Raw genomic sequence first — 20,951 nt, 5'->3', positions numbered from 1 at the left:
ATTCTATTTCCAAAGAAAGCAGGTGATGACAGGTCTGAAAATTACCGAACTGTCATGTTAATACGTCACAGCTGCAGAATACTCACATGAATTCTTTACAGTGTGATGGAAAACTTATAGAAGACGACGTCGGGGACGATCAATTTGGATTCCGGAGCAATGTGGGAAAAGGCGAATCCATACTGACACTACGTCTTCTGATTGAAGATACGTTAAGAAAAGGCAAACCTAGATTTATAGAATTTGAAGACTCAGAGAAAGCTTTTGACATCGTTGACTGAGATACTATCTTTCGAATCCTAAAGGTGGCAGGGTAAACTATAGGGAGCGAAAGGCTATTTACAATTTGTACAGAAACCAAATGGCAGTTATGAATCGAGGGGCATGAAAGGGAAGTAATGTTTGAGAAGGGAGTGAGATAGGGTCGCAACATATCCCTGACGTTATTCAATCTGTACATTGAGCAAGCAGTAAGGGAAACCACAGAAAATTTGGAATACGAAATAAAGTCTATGGAGCATAAATATCGACTTTGATATTTCCCGATTTCATTGTAATTCTGTCAGAGAGAGCAAGCGACTTGGAAGAGCAATTAAACGGAATGGACAGTGCCTTGAAAGGAAGATGTAACATAAACATAAACAAAAGCAAAACAAGAATAATGGAATGTAGTCGAATTAAATCAGGTGATGCTGAGAGATTTAGATTAGGAAATAAGAATCTGAAAATAGTACAAGACTTTGCTATTAGGGCAGCAAAATAACAGATGATGGTTGAAGTAGAGGGGACGTAAACTGTAGACTGGCAATGGCAAGGAAAGCGTTCCTGAAAAAGAGACATTTTTAACACAGTATAGATTTATATCAGGAAACCCGTTTTTAAAATAATTAGGTGGAGTATAGCGCCATATATGGAAGTGAAATATAGACGATAAAGAGTTTAGACAAGTAGAAAATAGAAACTTTTGAAATGTGGTGCCACAGATGAATGATGAAAGTTATGTGGGTAGATCATGTTACAAGTGAGGAGGTACTGAACAGAACTGCAGAGAAAAGAAATTTGTGGCATAATTTGAGTAGAAGAAGGGGTCGGTTGGTAGCAAACATTCTCTGATGTAAATTACTAGCGGAAGGTGTGGGGGTTAAAAATCGTAGAGGGAGAGCAGAAGATGAATACAATAAGCAGATTCAGGAGAATGTAGGCTGCAGTAGTTGCTCGGAAATGAAGAAGCATGCGCAGGGTTGAGCTGTATGAAGGGCTGCGTCAAACCAGTCTTCAGACTGAAGACCACAACAACTGTCCATCAACTACTCCGTATGCTTCCCCTTAGCTTCACTCATAGTCTTGGTACCTAATGGGCAGACCAAAGAATATAAACCGGTTGTTGATTAAGGAGTCCTTAATGAGATTGTAATTTTGGAATTAGTTCCCTCGTCTAATCTCCATACCTGCTTTACTTGGTTTGCTTGTGCATGCTATTTTTCGGTACTTGATTTAAATCAAGCCTACTGTCAGATACCACTGAGTGAGGAGTCTAAACAGGTTGTCCGAATTGGAACCTGTATGCATTGAATCGTGTACGGTTCGGATTGGCAACTGGGGCCTTCACGGCTATTGGATCATGCTATAGAGGATCTTAAGTTATTTTGTGTATGTAATTACTTCGAAGATGTTGTTTTACGTGCTCCTTTCATGAACACTTTCCTCATCTTGAGCAGGTATTGATGAGGGTCGGTTTGATAGGATTAACAGTTGAACCATCTAAAGTTACTCTTGCCTGGCAGCAGATTTCTTTCTTGGTTCACCTGTTTTACAGGGGTTAGGATTAACCAAGAGCATACTTCCGATTTAAGGAAGTTCTCTCCCCCCACGGATAGGAAAAATGTGGCCAGATTTATCAGGATGGTCAATTACGTTTTAAGTTCCTTCCTAATTTTGCTCTGCTTGCTGCCTCCCTTAATAGTATCGTAAAAAAGGAGAAAATTTTATTTGGGGAGAAAGTCAGCAATCTGCTTTTGAAGCTCTCTAGTCCTCCTGTATTGGCCATTCCGGATTTCTAGAAGAGGTTCGTAGGTCATGCTTCCAATGCTAGAGTTGCCGCTGTTGTTTTACAGGATTTTATTGAGAGACCGACAACAAAGCTTTGAGAAGGGTTTTAGTACGATTTTATTGAGAGACCGACAACAAAGCTTTGAGAAGTGTCTTAGTACGTTCCTTGAAGAGTTGTAGGATTGCAAGATAGGCTGTCCCTATATTTGATATCTGTTTCAGAGTTCGTCAAATTAAAGATGGTGACAACGAGGTTGCTGACGCACTTAGCTGCATGTTATATGAAGTGACTCAGGGACTGTAGAGCAGTTATTTATCTGGCAGTTTCCTGTTTCTACTGTCTTAACCTCACCTCTTTATAGGCCTCAGGTATAAACGGGATCAGGATCCTTATTTAGGACCTATTACGAAGCGTTTACGTCCGAAGACTTCCTGCGTAAGAATTCACACTCATTCTGCTAACGGCCTAGACAAAGAGGGCATTGGAGCGGACAGACATTCAGGGCACTTTCTTATCCATGGGTTGGGAAACTGCTCCTCCTAAAACCGGGAGACTCAACAACGATCAACGGCTTCAGGATGTAAAAGGGAGAGGAAACCACTATATTAAAGACACATATCCACAAGACATGTGACCTGTAACTGAAAAAGTGTGATGAAGATCTCTCCATTGGCAGAAGATACCGGAGTAGTCCCCCATTCGGACCTCATGAAAGGGTAACGTTCTACGAATCGTGGAGTGGAATGTAAGAAGCTTGAAAGTGGTAGGGAAGCCAGAAAACCTGAAAAGGGAAATGCAAAGACGCCATCTACACGTGGTAGGAGTCAGCAAAGTGAAATAGAATGAAGACAAGGATTTCTAGTCATATGAGTATAGAGTAATATCAAAAGCAGTAGAATACTCTCTTCCAGAATCACAAAAGGCAGAGGTATACTTGGAAAAGGCCGGGTAATACTGAATGATCTTAGTTGGATTACATCACGGTCAGACAGAGAGAGAAGAATCAGTACACGAAGAAGTGAGTTACTAGAGTACCAAGGAATGACGAGGTATGCCTGTAGTTATCTAAGGCTATAGACACAGCTTTAAGTGTAGCACAGTACAGTTGAAAAGGAATGGACATCTCTAAAAGAACAATCACAGAAGCTGGAAAGAAAAACATAGGTACACTAGAAGGTAACTGCGAAGAAAACAAGGGTAACAGAAGAAATATTTCAGTTGATCGATCAAAGAAGTACAACAACGTTCAGGGAAATTCAGGAATACAGAAATAGAAGTCGTTGAGGAATGTCATAAATAGGAAGTTCAGGGAAACTAAGACGAAAGGGATACATGAAAAGTGTGAAGAATTCAAAATAGAAATGCTTGTCGAAAGGACAAACTCAGGATACAGGAAAGTCAAAACAACATTCGGTGACATTAAAAGCAAGGGTGGTACAAAAACTGCAACGGTAATCACACTGTTAAATGCAGAGGAGAGAGCGGATAGAGGCAAAGAGGACACTGAAGGCCTCTATGAGAGGAAGATCTGTCTGATGTGATAGAAAAGAAACACAAGTCGATTTAGAAGAGATAAGGAGTAGAGTATTAGAATCAGAATTTAAGAGAGCTATGGAAGACTTCAGATCAAAGAAGGTAGAAGGGATATATAACATTCCATCAGAATTTCTAAAATAATTGGGGGAAGAGGCGACAAAACGAGTGTTCACATTGGTGTGTAAAATACCATCTGACTTTCGGAAAAATATCATCCACACAATTCCGAAGACTGCAAGAGCTGACAAGTGTGAGAATTATCGCAAAATCAGCTTCACAGCTCAGGCAACCAAGTTGCTGAAAACAGTAATATACAGAAGAATGTAAAAGAAACTTGAGGATGTGTTAGATGACGAACAGTTTGACTTTAGGAAATCTAAAGGCACCAGAGTCGTAATTCTGACATTGCGGTTGATAATGGAAGCAAGGCTAAAGAAAAATCAAGACACGTTCATAGGATCTGTCGACTTTGAAAAAGGGTTCGACAATGTAAAATGGTGCAAGGTGCTCGAAAGTCTGAGAAAAATAGGGTTACTTTTAGGGAGAGACGAGTAACATACAGTATATACAAGAGCAAAGATGGAGTAATAAGAGTGGTCGGATTGAAAACGGTGTAAGACCGGGATACAGTCTTTCGCCTCTACTGTTCACTCTGTACATCGAAGAAGCAGTGATGAAAATAAAAGAGAGGTTCAGGAATGGAATTTAAATTCTTGATGAAAACATATCAGTGATACGATCTGCTGATGACATTAACATCTTTAGTGAAGAAGTACCATGATCTGCTGATGGGAATGAACAACCTAGTGAGTGTAGTATATGGATTGAGAGTGAATCGAAGAAAGACGAAAGAAGCAGCAGAAATGAGAACAAGGAGAAACTTAACATCAACACTAATGGCCACGTAGCAGATGAAGTTAAGGAATTCTGCTTCCTAGAGTGCAAAATAACTCATGACTGAGGGAGCAAAGACAAGTCTGCAAGTATCAAACATAGAGCTTAATTTGAGGAAGAAGTTTCTGAGAATATACGTTTGGAACGCATGGTAGTAAAACAAAGACTGTGGGAAACCGGAACAGAAGAGAATCGAAGCGTTACAAATGTGGTGCTACAAACGAATGTTGAAAATTATGTGGAATGATAAGGTAAGAAATGAGGTGATCTGCGCAGAATCGGAGAGGAAAGGAATATATGGAAACACTGACAAGGAGAAGGGTCAGTAAGAAAGAACATCTGTTAAGACATCAGGCAATGACTTCCACGGTACTAGAAGGAGCTGTGGAGGGCAAAAATGATAGAGGCAGACAGAGCCTGGAATACATCCAGCGAATAACTGAGGACTTGGGTTATAAGTGCTACTCTAAGATGAAGAGGTTGGCACAGGAGAGGAATTCGTGGCGAGCCGTATCAAATCAGTCAGAGGAGTAATTATTCAAGAAACGAAATCGTCTGTTGGCTGGTGAACGGGATCCCGGTCATCATTTTTATTAAGAAAGGGGATATTGTGTAGTGCAGTTGAGAAATTGGCTGAACCTAGAATTTGTTTACCTATCGAGCTTGCGTCCTCCATTTTCTATTATTTTCGTATTTCATTCTTGGGTTGACACTTAGGTCTTTATGAGGCGCTGCCTAAGGTGTGCCGTCATCTCACCTAGCCTTCATTATACAATGCCATTTGTCGTTTTGTAGGCAAGTGCGAACGGTGTAAGATGAGTACACACCGTACCATCTCACGGAAGAGACTTTTACAGTGCGAAAGGGAACAGCACCGATGGATGGATTATTTATTGATTATGTGGGCCCCCTTCTCCACACAAGATGTGTATCGTTTGTATATCGGTGGTGGTTGATGTTTTTTTTATTTGTTTTTAGTAGAACAGCCACGGCATCCCATGCTATACGCCACTTAACAAACGACTTTTCTTGGTTTGGACCGCCTAAGGCCCTTGTTAGTGAGAATGCCCCAACTTTTCGTTCAATAATAATAATGCTATCAAACATATCACTGCAAACCCCTATTATCCTGAGCGTTCCTTTGCAGAAGAAGTTAAGGAATTAGAAGGCCGCCTTCATCATTTACCATGGTAAGGCTCAAACCAAATGGGACACTGTATTACCTTGGAGAAATTTCACCTTAAATTCAGCACAGCGTGTGGTTTCTAGAGCAGTTCTGGCTGCATTTCTGTTTGCATACCCTCCTAATTCTCCTCCTGTCAACTTGTGGGGCATAAATGATATTTTACTTGAGAGTATAACCGCTGAAGTCCTTAAATAGGAAGGCTACAGGGTGAGAAAGAATACCTAATTAGCCGGCCGCTGTGACCGAGCGTCTCTAGGAGCTTCAGTCCAGAAGCGCGCTGCTGCTACGGTCGCAGCTTACAATCCTATCTCGGGCATGGATGTGTGTGATGTCCTTAGGTTAGTTAGGTTTAAGTAGTTCTAGGTGTAGGGGACTGATGACCTCAGATGTTAAGTCCCCCATAGTGCTTAGAACCATCTGAACCATTGGAATACCGAGTTTGCCCATCGTCGTCAGCAAAGACATCATATTCACGGAACGGAACGCTTCCGAGGGAAGTGGTAAGGTTTTGGTCCGTAATTTAAGTCTGGGTGACGGACAGCATAGTGAAACAACAAGGAAACTGGCTCCACTATATCTTGGTCGTCGTTCTATTGGTAGAGTCTTCAGCCCCGTTAATTTACTGGTCGGTAATCTCACTACTAGCAAAAGCTTTAAAGGTCTTGTTAGCCAGGTGAAGCAGGCGGTTTAGTTTTCCCATTGCTAGGGCCGGCCGAAGTGGCCGTGCGGTTCTAGGCGCTGCAGTCTGGAACCACGAGACCGCTACGGTCGCAGGTTCGAATCCTGCCTCGGGCATGGATGAGTGTGATGTCCTTAGGTTAGTTAGGTTTAACTAGTTCTAAGTTCTAGGGGACTAATGACCTCAGCAGTTGAGTCCCATAGTGCTCAGAGCCATTTGAACCCATTGTTAGGTGGTGTGAATGACCCGTAACTTGCTATGTGTTACCGTTAGCGCGCGACTGCTACTGTCGCAGGTTCGAATCCTGCCTCGGGCATGGATGTGTGTGATGTCCTCAGGTTAGTTAGGTTTAAGCAGTTCTAAGTCCTAGGGGACTGATGACCTCAGAAGTTAATAGTGCTCAGAGTCATTTGAACCAATTTGCTGAGAGCCATTTGAACCTTTTTTTTGTGTGTGTGTTACCGGTGGCGTGGAGTCTTGAAAACACACCAGAGCATGTGGAGTGGAGAACGTCTGGATACGTGACGACAGGGCAACACGGACAGTGGTCGACCCGTCGGCTGTGTGGGCTGTTAGCTCTATTTGCGCAGTGACTGGTTAGTTGCGAGTGTACCATCAGTGGCTGTACCGAAGCTTTCACTTCACCCTTATGTATGCTTCAGCTGGATTGTTTTCCCATATGTCCATGCTGTGCGATTTTGCTTGGTGGCATTTTGCATTGAGCTGAAATTGTGTAGTAACGAATTCTTGGAGTATCAGTTGTTGATAGTAATGGTTGCTATAGCTCTCACTGTATTATGTCCGCCTCTGTGACTCTCGCTTTAAGGATCTCAAAGCAATTTAACCCATTGTAATTTTTGCTAACCATAACTGGTCTGAGTTTGATCCATTTCATGGTTAGCGCTTGTTCTGCACGTTTAACTGTGACTGCTTGCCATTATAAATGGTTCCTGACGTATTGCCTTACTCTTACTTGTTTACGCTGCAAGCTGTCTGGTAAGTTAAATCTGGCGGCTTTCCAATCACTGTTATTTTCCTGTGAGCTGTCAGGGCATTTTTCGTTACCGCAGTGTTGAATGAAACTGGGCGTTTAGTGCTGTTAAATTGTTCATGAGCTCTGTGGTATATCTGGTTTATTAAATGGTTGTTATTAACGAATTGGGATATTTTCTTGGCTTTATTGTTTAATATTGTAATTATTTTAAAGAAATTTGTCGAACTAAAGACTAAAGCATCGTGTTCAAATTCTGTTTTAGATCGCTCTCGAACCTAAGTGCCATGGAAGAGAGCATTACTTGTAAGTGGTAGCAAATAACTACCACCTCCTACAAGTAAGATCCTGTTTCTCTTAGAAATTTCAGTTTGCTGCAGACAAGCCTCTGGCTATGTAGCCTAGGTGACTTATCCACTGTTTTGCTAGTTCAAGTAACTTTCTGACATTAACGATTTCTTCCTATTCAGTTAACATGTTTTGGGGGAGACGTTTATTACGCCATAATTTTACCATTTCTGTTATTGAGCAGAGTTTCCTCTGTTCAACTTCGAGTGACGTTACTCCTTGTCTGTTATGACAGATTTTATTCCCTTAAGTTATTAAGGCACCGGTGAAATACATTTTCTTGACTTGTACCTTTTACTTCATGTTTCAACTGAGTAGTGTTTGTTGACAGCTCTTAGTTTTACAAACTGCGGCTTCGGTGTTTGGGGCGGCGGTCGGCCGCGGGGACCTGTTGCTGTAACGCACTGACATAGTGTTATTCGAGAGCGTTTGTAGCTGCCCGACATTACCTTCGAGAAGCTGTTCGCGCTGGCAGCGTATCTCTTAAGTGTGTGTAGCCTATGCTCTTACGACAATGTTTTTCGCCAAATATTTTACTTCTCTCCTGAAATGGGTAATGTTACCCGATTTGTAATTAACATTCAGGTTTTTGCAAATCTGATTACTTCAGCCTGTACTTGTTGTGTTGCGCTCATACCATACATGTAAAAGAAAATCTTGCTGGTTCACAACTGTTGACAAATTACTTTCGTGGTTGGTATTTTGTGAAGACGGAAAGTTTGGAATTGTTGTTTTGTAATGTCAGTTATAGGCGTTGGCTCTCAAAGGCTAGTCTGATTAATACTGAAATTAATCTAAATTTCTTTTTTAAGAACCCTTTTCGGAGCCGTTAGTCGTGAATTGTGCTTAGAGTTTTGGTGGAGTAATTCTCTTAACTATTCCAAGGCTAAATTTATTTCATTGTTATCTTGAAATTTAGTATTTATTACTCATTTGTGGCTTGAGGCGCCGGCCGGTGTGGCCGAGCGGTTCTAGGCGCTTCAGTCTGGAACTGTGCGATTGCTACGTTCGCAGGCTCGAATTCTGCCTCGGGCATGGATGTGTGTGTTGTCCTTAGGTTAGCTAGGTTTAAGTAGTTCTAAGTTTTAGGGGACTGACGACCTCAGATGTTAAATCCCACAGTGCACAGAGCCATTTGGCTTTAGACGTGGGACAATTAATCAATTGCTTAAACCGATTATTTGTAAAACAAAAAAATATTAGTTCTGTTGCTCATTCTCTAATGGTTCAAATTGTATTCCATTTATTAGTTTAATGTGATCTATAGTTCAATGTGAACTGCCGAAGGAGTAATTATCGTCCGCCCTTCCATGTGTCCTTTTCCTTTCCCATCTTACGAAAGGGAATTTCATTTGCGCTATTTGACATTGTCGAATGCTTTTTCCAGGTCGAAAAATCCTATGAGTGTGTTTTGATTTTTCATCAGTCTTGCTTGGGTTATCAATCTTAACTTTAGAACTGGAATGATATGAATACATTTGACACCGTTGTGTACTGCGCGCATTAAGTGAACAGTTCGGAGGAGATGACTGTATCAGCATGACAATGTGCCCTGCAATAATGTAGCAAGACTATTTTTTGTGGAGAATAACACACCTAAAATGGACTATATTGTCTATAAAGTCTCGGCCTGAAGCCAATGGAACACCTTTGGGATGAGTATGAACGTCGACATGTCTCCAAACTTCAGCGTCCAACAACACTACTTTCTATGGTCTTGAGGAAGGGTGGGCTGCCATTCTTCCACAGACACGGACTTTTCACTCAACATACCCACACCAAAGTCGTCAGAAAGGCGAAGGGTGGACACACTCGACATTATTGTCCGCTAACAGGTGTCAGGATGTTATAATCGGACAGTATATTTGACTAGTGCATATGACGCAGATTGGACGGAAACAACTTGCTGTAGACATAATCTCTAGGTTTTGCCTATAAAAGATCTTCTGCATTTTGCATGTTCCTAATGTAATGGCTCTCCCTCTTTCTGTCTTTTTGTAGATAACAGAATTCGTGCAGAGAAATGTTGCTGAGGTTCGAAACTGGTCACGCAATAATTACATAAATATTTCGGCAACGGAGCGGCGACTGCGAGGTATTATTTGGCTTTCCCAGGAGGATAGCCGCAGACACTGAGTAGCAAGCGGCAGGCAGCAGCACGCAGGCGGCCGGCGTCTGCTCACGACCTGCGGGCCATTATCGCGGCTTGCCGCCACTTTGGTTCAGCGCCCGAGGCGGCGGCGGCGGCGGCGGTGGAGGCGGTGGAGGTGGTGCAGAGTGCGGCCCAGCCACCTGACGGCGCGGCCGTGGGAACGCCTGGCGCCAGACTAAACAACGCCACCGACAGCCGCTCCATCTGGACGATCTCTGCTGCGGCCTTTCCACACGTCTCTCACTCTGCTGGTTTACACCTGAAAAAGTTCTCGCACCCTTCACTTTAGATGTCTCTTGCCCTACTTCAATGCGACGGCAATGCGGAATGGAAGAGCTTCGACAACACTAGCTGTGACGTAGATAACGTTGTGGTAAAGCAAACCAAAGACTACGATTTATTAGCGGAACACTGAGGTCTACTGAAAAGACTGCCTACACTACGATTCTGCATTCTCTTCTGGAGTATTAATGTGCGGTGTGGGATCCGCCTCAGATAGGCATCGGAAAAGTTCAAAGAAGGGCAGCTTCTTTTTTTGCCATCGCGAAATAAGGGAGAGAGCGCCCCTGATATGCTACGTAAGTTGCGGTGGCTATCATTAAAACGAAGACGTTTTAAGAGGGTAGTCCTCTTTGAAAATTTCAAAAAATCTCTATATCAGAGGAGCGAATGCCAACAGTTGCCATAGAGATCTGCAGTACCATCCTAGCCTAGGGATGGGAAAAACCTTGCGGTCAAAACCAAGTATGCAGCGCACCTTCTTAGCAGAGCCTGTTTAGTTAGTGAAATCTCATCGTCTGACTACCAACAGACACTAAAAGGTACCTAGCATCAAGATTGTCTCTAACAGCAGTTGGTCCCCATGAAGTGATCTACCACCCCCAGGCGATTAATGCAAAGACACTGAAACCCCTGTATTTGTTTCAAACTGACATCAGCGTGAAATCGATTTTTCCCAAAACAACGCTGATGGATATTTTTGTTAGTTACCGGAGGAAGGGGTCTTCCCTATGTAAATACTTCGTCAAACTGATACTGCTGTTTTTGGTCTCCTCGCCGGACTCAAACGTGTGGACGAAGTGTTTTTCACAATCGAGAGTTGAGTGATTCGGGACTCTACCGTAAGAAGCGTGAGTGTCGCATACATTGGGCACTGCCTCTGGAGTCTTAGGTTTTCTGGTTCGATCACACGGACTCCGAAGCCAGTAGTATCATGCTAGCGCAAGGCCAGATTCTGTTTAATCGGCCTCAAAATTTATCACATTTCTTTTAGTACCCACGTGGATGACCTCGAACTTATCTTTGTTTAGTGCCAGTTGCCACATTTCGCCCCATACAGAATTTCTCTCTAGACCGGTTTGTAATTGGAATTGATCGTCTGATGATTTTATTAGACGGTAAATTACAGCGACATTGCAAACAATCTAAGAGGGCCGCTCAGATTATCACATAGATCGTTTAAGTAAATCAGGAACAGCAGAGGGCCTATGACACTACCTTGCGGAACGCCAAATATCACTTCCGTTCTACTCAATGATTTACCGTCTATCGCTACGAACTGTGACCGCTCTGAGAGCAATTCACGAATCCACTCACACAACTGAGGCGATACTCGATACGCACGCAATTTGATTAATAGTCGCTTGTGAGGAACGGTACCAGAAGCCTTCTGGAAATCTGGGAATATGGAATCGATCTGAGATCCCTTGTCGACAGCACTCATTACATCATGGGAATATAGAACTAGCTGTGTTCCACAAGAATGATATTTTCTGAATCCGTGTTGGTTATGTATCAATAAGTCGTTTTCTTCAAGGTGATTCATAATGTTCGAGTACAATACATGCTCCAAAATCATACTGCAAATTGAGGTCAGTGATATGGGTGTATAATTCAATGGGCTACTCCTATTTCCTTTTTTGAATATTGGTGTGACGTGTGCAGTCTTTAGGAACAGACCTTTCGTCAAGGGAGCTGTTGTATATGATTGCTAAGAAAGGCGCTATTGTGTCTGCATACTCTGAAAGGAACCTCATTGGTATACCATCTGGACCGGAAGACTTGTCTTTCTTAAGTGATTTGAGTTGTTTCGCAACACCTAAGATATCTACTTTTATATCACTCATGCTAACAGCTGTTCTGGTTTCGAATTTTGGAATACTTTCTTCATCTTCTTTCTTGAAGGAATTGCGGAAAACTGTATTTAGTAACTACGCTTTAGTGGCACCATCATCGTCAACATTTCCATCGCTATCGCGCAGTGACAGTATTGACTGTTTTTTGCTACTGGTGTACTTTAGATACAATCAGAATCACTTGGGGTTTTCTACCATATTTTGAGAGAATGTTTCATTATGGAAACTATAAAAAGCCTCTCGCATTGACGTCTGCACTAAATTTCGAGCCACTCTTGGGCAATTTGGGTTCTTCTGAATTTGGCATGCTTTTTCCGTTGCTTCTGCAACAGTGTTCAGACGTGCTCTGTGTACCATTGTGGATCAGTTCCGTGTCTTATTAACTTATCCGGTATGAATCTATCTATTGCTCTTGATACTGTTACTTTGAATTTGAGCATATCTGCTTTGCACTTACATAATTAGCTTGGAAGGAATGGAGACTCTCTCTTAGGAAGGCATCAAGCGAGTGTGGTGATTTGTTCGTGTTGTTGATACGAGGTGTTGACACGCTGTATCACAATGTAGTATACTCTCAGATTCTATCAAAAGGGGAGCCGTGGTATCTACCGTGTCTGTGGAATGGAGAGATCTCCTTCTACGTATGTCCCTTCTTTACAGGACACTTTTGAAAGGTGGGGAATCAGATCGAGAATAGTGGTGAACAAAAAAATGGCTCTGAGCACTATGGGACTTAACATCAGAGGTCATCAGTCCCCTAGAACTTAGAACTACTTAAACCTACCTAACCTAAGGACATCACACACATCCATGCCCGAGGCAGGATTCGAACCTGCGACCGTAGCGGGCGCGCAGTTCCAGACTGATGCGCCTAGAACCGCTCGGCCACACCGGCCGGCAGTGAGGAACAGTCTGGTAAACAATAACTGCACAACAAAATCTACTTGGTCCCGCAGTCGTTCTGTTACTGGCGATAAAAATTCCTCTCAACCCCCCCCCCCACTCCCCCCTTCACAACTTGCCTGTAGCTGGGTACATTCAGAGCGACTTCAGAACGTCGGCTATGGAAGCTGGAAAGTAATAAGCTAGATGCAACAGTGGTTCGTCACCAGATGGTATATTTAACGGCTTCCGACCACTTTGTGTGCTGCAGACTGTGGAACACGTTACTAGAGGCCGTAATAAAATTACAGAGATGCGTTAGGTTGTGAACTGTCGACGGTACTATTTGGAAGAATCTAGAACATGCCCAGTGCTGTTTCTACCAGTGAGGATGAGCCGTTTTCTTTTACGAAGCCCCCATAGTTTCCTCGCCGCCCCGTACGCTGTTCATCACAGGAAGGTAACAACCCTCGCACATCTCTCCCGGGTGGGACTTGCACTGTGGGGCTGGGAGAAAGACGGCTCCCCACGTTAAGCAAAGAAACGGAGAAAATTTTCGTCATGTAGAAAAGCAACGAGTCGCTTCTTGTTATGTGAATAAACTATTGTGTTAAAATTTCATCCTACATTCCTACATCTAATTACACTCCTGGAAATGGAAAAAAGAACACATTGACACCGGTGTGTCAGACCCACCATACTTGCTCCGGACACTGCGAGAGGGCTGTACAAGCAATGATCACACGCACGGCACAGCGGACACACCAGGAACCGCGGTGTTGGCCGTCGAATGGCGCTAGCTGCGCAGCATTTGTGCACCGCCGCCGTCAGTGTCAGCCAGTTTGCCGTGGCATACGGAGCTCCATCGCAGTCTTTAACACTGGTAGCATGCCGCGACAGCGTGGACGTGAACCGTATGTGCAGCTGACGGACTTTGAGCGAGGGCGTATAGTGGGCATGCGGGAGGCCGGGTGGACGTACCGCCGAATTGCTCAACACGTGGGGCGTGAGGTCTCCACAGTACATCGATGTTGTCGCCAGTGGTCGGCGGAAGGTGCACGTGCCCGTCGACCTGGGACCGGACCGCAGCGACGCACGGATGCACGCCAAGACCGTAGGATCCTACGCAGTGCCGTAGGGGACCGCACCGCCACTTCCCAGCAAATTAGGGACACTGTTGCTCCTGGGGTATCGGAGAGGACCATTCGCAACCGTCTCCATGAAGCTGGGCTACGGTCCCGCACACCGTTAGGCCGTCTTCCGCTCACGCCCCAACATCGTGCAGCCCGCCTCCAGTGGTGTCGCGACAGGCGTGAATGGAGGGACGAATGGAGACGTGTCGTCTTCAGCGATGAGAGTCGCTTCTGCCTTGGTGCCAATGATGGTCGTATGCGTGTTTGGCGCCGTGCAGGTGAGCGCCACAATCAGGACTGCATACGACCGAGGCACACAGGGCCAACACCCAGCATCATGGTGTGGGGAGCGATCTCCTACACTGACCGTACACCACTGGTGATCGTCGAGGGGACACTGAATAGTGCACGGTACATCCAAACCGTCATCGAACCCATCGTTCTACCATTCCTAGACCGGCAAGGGAACTTGCTGTTCCAACAGGACAATGCACGTCCGCATGTATCCCGTGCCACCCAACGTGCTCTAGAAGGTGTAAGTCAACTACCCTGGCCAGCAAGATCTCCGGATCTGTCCCCCATTGAGCATGTTTGGGACTGGATGAAGCGTCGTCTCACGCGGTCTGCACGTCCAGCACGAACGCTGGTCCAACTGAGGCGCCAGGTGGAAATGGCACTGGCACTGTACTAGTGCCGACATTGTGCATGCTCTGTTGCCTGTGTCTATGTGTCTGTGGTTCTGTCAGTGTGATCATGTGATGTATCTGACCCCAGGAATGTGTCAATAAAGTTTCCCCTTCCTGGGACAATGAATTCACGGTGTTCTTATTTCAATTTCCAGGAGTGTATTTTGTTGCTGATACAGCTTCTTTCACACGTGAGCATCTAATCAGACTTTGGAATCTGCCACTCTTTTTAGAACTACACTCGAGTGTTCATTGTTAATGAACATGGTTTTTTCCTTGAAATATATACCCATACAATGAATATAGCTCATTGATAACGTAAGCTGACTATTGAATAGGAACATGAAACGGCAAATCTCCCACATAGCACTACGGAAGAAGAGCGAAGTTACTCGTAAGAAACACAAATGGATGTGAGTATTGTACACGTGTATGAACCGCAAACCACATACTACACAGCCTTGCAGGAAGAACGTTTGTCGTCTGAAAACACAGATTGTGTGGTGAATAACAGTATTTGCAATTTCTTTGCCTCCGCCGCTTGATATCTCAGAGCATTGCATCAGCATTACCTTACCTGAATTGCTGAACAATTCTTACAAAAAATAAATGCTAGCAGGGCAACATGTAATGTAAGCCCTGAGAAAAATGTAACTTTACGGTGAGAAACACGTGTCCCGTGAACCAAAGCTTCTAAAGTAAAAGAAATTAATTTATTTATTTTAAGTCTCCAGGACGTAAATGATACAAAATCGTAAAAATAATAACCAAATTCTACCAGACACTGCTGATTTTCTATTTTATGGACCATAATCTTTAGAATTCCGCTGATTTGAGGGCCTAATCGCTTGCTGCGTAAAGCTCTTCTGTGAAGTAAGGATCAAGGAGGTTTCAGAAGAAGAGGAGATGTTCCGTGTCCTGCAGGTCACCACACACACACACACACAGGTCTCAGCCTTCAGTCATGGAACCCCACGACCTGAGATTCGCCTTGCATCGTGATAGTCCTCAATCAGTTAAGTGCCTCCCACATCAGATACGGCAGGTGAAGGGATGCAGCGGGTTCCTCTTTAATATGCTCCCCAACACTTTCGGTTAAAGGATCTCGCCAGAGCTGTTTTCAGATAGTTCTAAGTGTTGTCGTTTGCTGATATTGTGCGCACGAAACTCCTCCTTAACGGTGGTCTAGGTTTTTTTTGTTCAGTTCCAAACGGGGGTGTCTGGAGCTAATATCCTGCTTCTTTTTTTTCGTTTCTGCGACCGTTTTCTACCCATGTCGGGTTGCGATATACCCACAATTTGATAATATTTGGTGACAGGGGTTGGTCGTGTGTAGCTAATCAACTGTCTCATTCAACATCGTGTCAACCTATTAGCATATGTGGAATTTCGTCAAAGCGGCACTGCGTATTGTGCTGCAGAGAAACATAGTGCCAGATGTATGGAACCCGTTTCGCTTTGAGCGCAGGTAGTGTCAGTAAATTTACGGATGATGTAAAGCTTAGCCATGGTGGCTATGAACAAACTTCGATCCATAACAGTTAACATCATGTCCGAACATTCGGCACACGAAGTCCACATGTACACTGAAGCGCCAAAGAAGCTGGTATAGCCATGCGTATTGAAATCCAAAGATATGTAAACAGCCAGAATACGGCGCTGCGGCTAGCAACATCTGTTTAAGGCAACAAATGGCTGACGCAGTTGTTAGATCACTTACTGCTCCTACAATGGCAGGTTCTCTAGATTTAAGTGAGTTTGAGCTTGGTGTAACAGTCGGCGCATGCTCGACGGGACACAGCATCTCCGAGGTAGCGATGAAGTGGGGACTTTCCCGTAGGACCATTTCGCGGGTGTACCGAATATCACGAATCCGGTAAAACATCAAACCTCGGACGTCACTGTGGACGGAAAAACATCCTGCAAGAACGGAACCAATGACGACCGAATACAATCGTAACATAAGTGCAACCCTTACGCAAACTGCTGCAGATTTCAGTGCTGGGCCATCAACAAGCGTCAACGAGCGAACCAAAGAAACTTCGTCGATATGGGCTTTCGGAGCCAAAGGACCACTCGTGAACCCTTGATGACTGCACGACACAAAGCATTACGACTCGCCTGGGTCCATTAACACAGACATTCGACTGTTGAATACTGCAAACGTGTTGCCTGACCGGACTAGTTTCGTTTAAAATTGTATCGAGCGGATGGATGTGTACGGGTTTGGATGGAACCTCATGAATCGACGGTCCCTGGTTGTCAGCAGGGGCTGTTCAAGCAGGTGGAAGATCTGCAATGGTATGGGCGTGTGAAGCTGGAGTGATATGGGACTCCAGATACGTCTAGATACGACTCTGACACATGACACATACGCAACCAACCTGTCTGATCACCTGCACACATTCACGTCAATTGTGCATTCCGAAGGACATGGGCAATCCCATCAGGACAATGCGACGCCTCACACTTCCATAATTGCTACAAAGTGGCTCCAGGAACTCACTTCTGAGTTTTAACACTTCCACTGGCCACCTAATTCCCCAGACAAGAACATTATTGAGCATATCTGGGATGCCTTGCAACGTGCTGTTCAGAATATATTTCCACCCCCTCGTACTCTTACTAATTTATGGACAGCCCTGCAGCATTCATGGTGTCACTTCCCTCCAGCACTAGTTCAGATATTAATGGAGTCAAAGCCACTCGTGTTGCAGTACTTCTACTTGTTCGCGGGGGCTCTATACGACATTAGGCAGGTGTAGCAGTTTCTTTGGCTTTTCATGGTAAATGATAACGTGAAAAAATATCATTTTACCTAAAGAATTTATCGTAGACTTCAATTACATGAACGCAACTGAAATGCTCATTGCTTGCTGCAGTCTCACTATTACACTGAAGACTGCTAGTCAAATGGGTCCATATTAAACACAAGAGGCATGTCTGAATAATGCTTGCTACTGCGTCCTGGCCACGACCAGAGACGAGAAAACCTTTGTATTTCGGAGTAAGATGGAACTAAAAGAACACTGTGTACCTAGCTCTCTCATTGGTCGAATACTGTCAAAGCTTTGGCCTCGCAGTAAAATTGCGCATGTACAGTCGCGCTCAAAAGTGTCCGAACGACCTGAATTGCATTTCGCCTGATTCGCATTAAACCTACATAACGCAGCTGTCTAGCAAGTTCTATAATCGCTCCTTAGTACAGTCATTTGACTATTGAAAATTGTTCCAAGTCACCACTAGAAAACACTGCTCTGTATCGGAAAAATTCAAGATATAAAGTAATACTACGATACTACAAATATCAGAGAACACCTTGTCACATATAAGACTGTCCTTAAGGCTTGTAAGCTCACATTTATTACAATAAATGACATGTCTGAAATATCACCACTCTCATTACTACGTCATATAGGTAATGCACGTGGTAAGTTCGTTGTATTCATGATTTCCTCTTCAAAGTAACTTACGGTACTTATTATTTAACACAAAATAACAATAAATATTTAAGTTATTCACGAGCAGCTAGTTGAGAATATGTATGAATTGCAAATGACACGAGAACCGTCTCGTCTGAATTCAAACCCATGTCATGCAGACTAAGCAAAGATTTCGTTACTGACGCAAACTAACAGTCATTCCTGATTAGGCATACAGAGAGTGATATACCTCGATTTTAGACAGTGTCAGTTAGCAAATATCAACTTCAAATTACATAACGCAAACATTTTTAACGGACCTGAAGTCCTACCCAGCACCTGTTGTCACTGTTAACGAACAACGAGAGATGTTAAATATTGCTTCTTAACAAGTTACTTATTTGAAATACCGTGAGGTAAGGCTTTGTGTTGGACAGGAATTCGAACCCAGAACCTAATCGGATAGATATCGAAGCACAATCAACTGTGACATATCGCATTTTCTCGACAGTAGCTAGATGTTTTAACTGAAATGACGAGACGAAACATTAATTTTTTCCTTCCCAGGACTCCAACCCAGCACATATTGCTGTTTTATTCTAGAGGAAACGAACGTTAAATATGGGTTTGTTGCACCAGCAGCGACATGTGAGCATGTTTGAAGCAGAAATAATATGACGAAGAGTTCAGTGCTGACTGGGAATAGAGCCCCACACATATCGTTGTTGACTACACACAAAGATACGTCAACTACCGAATTTTTCTCCACCAGCAGCTCGGAATAACAACTTACAGTGATCTCGCAAATAGTTCTGTGTCTCACTGGGAGTCAAAAACGTCAAATATCGTTGGTGTTGACAACGAATGAAAATACATTAAAAATCGAAATTATTATCCACCAGCAGATGGGTGTTCTCATGCTAGATCTTGATAATACATAATGAAATCTTTAGTGCCAGGCCAGGATTCGAACCCGTTCTCGCGCAATATGTGGAGATATTGCGGAATCTGCAGTTTTGAACAAACAACAATTTGTAGCTGAGCTGTATTGTCACGAAGGGAACAAATTTCGCGGTAAGGGCGATCTGAGTTGTATTCTCAGTTGAGAACCAATTTTATCGACATACTGAAGCTCAGATAAAAGATGGAATAAGTGTCATGTGACCCTACATACCGTTTGTTTCGTCACTAGAAATAAATAACTAGTATATGAAAGGTTACTGATGATAGAGTTTCTACATGTCGCCACTCCAGACTTTATTGTGGCTCAGCCTAACGTCTACTTGGTAGAGAAGGAATATCATTTTTAATGTGAATTTCAGACCACAATGCCATTATGTCTTCTTCTCTTGAGGTAGCCAGAAGTGAATGGAATCTGTCTCCCCGTATCTAAAATCACTGACCGAAGTTCGAATCGAACCCAGACCTTAGATATACCGAACAGACTACCAGATCCTCTTCTCAGTGGCTCATTTATCTATCATAACGCCGTTGTGCCACACTGGCTGAGAATTCTGACACACAGGCTCCCTGTATCAATTTGCAGCATGTTCAGTAAATTCATTTACTTGGTTGACCGAATCACCATGAACTAGCTGTCTCAGCTACCCAGTGCATACATTCAACTTATATTGTAATCACCAAAATAAAATCACGTAACTGCCACTAACACAGAACTGCCAACAGTGTAGGATGCATAAATTTAAATAGGATGTTTTCCCTTCCACTTGAACTGCTCTATTGCGCTATCTGTTAGTTGAAAACGTTGTGCATTGCAAAAGAAAAGGTATAACTGTTTGTCTCTCATAAGTATTCACTTGGCCATATGCATTATCCCACAGCGCTGTGGAATGCAGAAGTACTGGAGGAATTGCTGTTGACTTCTGGAGGTGTTATAGCTACGTGTCGGCTAGTAGCGTAATGGTAAGTATCGCGCACGGTAGATAAGGTGACGCGAGTTCGCATACATTCTCTGCTATATTTTTTAAAACGCAATTCTGGTGACTGCTAAAGTTATCAATCTACTGAAACTTGTAACATAATTCCCTTCACTTCTCAACCCAAAGTAGTCGTATGTGGAAAAGGGGTAATGTCTGCAACATTTTGTTCATTTCGGGTTTAACCGACAGCCAGACAGTAGATGCATCTCGAAACTTTTGTATTATGTATGGGTAGAGTGGATCGTGCCAAAATACGTCGGAAAAGTATTTTCTACATTAGCTGTCGTCTGGTAGTGGCATTTTATTCTTCTTCAAACCTTGTTTGAGAGCTTTAACTCAGAACAAGTTTTCTACATACATGTAATCAATAAACTACATGTGCATTTTCAGACTGTTATACAGGATGTTACAAAAATGTACAGGCAAACTTTCAGGAAACATTCCTCACACACAAAGAAAGAAAATATGTTATGTGGACATGTGTCCAGAAACGCTTACTTTCCATGTTAGAGCTCATTTTATTACGTCTCTTCAAATCACATTAATCATGAAATGGAAACACACAGCAACAGAACGTACCAGCGTGACTTCAAACACTTTGTTACAGGAAATGTTCAAAATGTCCTCCGTTAGCGAGGATACATGCATCCACCCTCCGTCGCATGGAATCCCTGATGCGCTGATGCAGCCTTAGAGAATGGCGTATTGTATCACAGCCGTCCACAATACGAGCACGAAGAGTCTCTACATTTGGTACCGGGGTTGCGTAGACAAGAGCTTTCAAATGCCCCTATAAATGAAAGTGAAGAGGGTTGAGGTCAGGAGAGCGTGGAGGCCATGGAATTGGTCCGCCTCTACCAATGCGTCGGTCACTGAATCTGTTGTTGAGAAGCGTACGAACACTTCGACTGAAATGT

This window comes from Schistocerca piceifrons, chromosome 1 (assembly GCF_021461385.2).
Source record: "Schistocerca piceifrons isolate TAMUIC-IGC-003096 chromosome 1, iqSchPice1.1, whole genome shotgun sequence".
NCBI lineage: Eukaryota > Metazoa > Arthropoda > Insecta > Orthoptera > Acrididae > Schistocerca > Schistocerca piceifrons.
The sequence above is the reverse complement of the archived record's forward strand: the minus strand, read 5'-3'. Positions refer to the sequence as shown.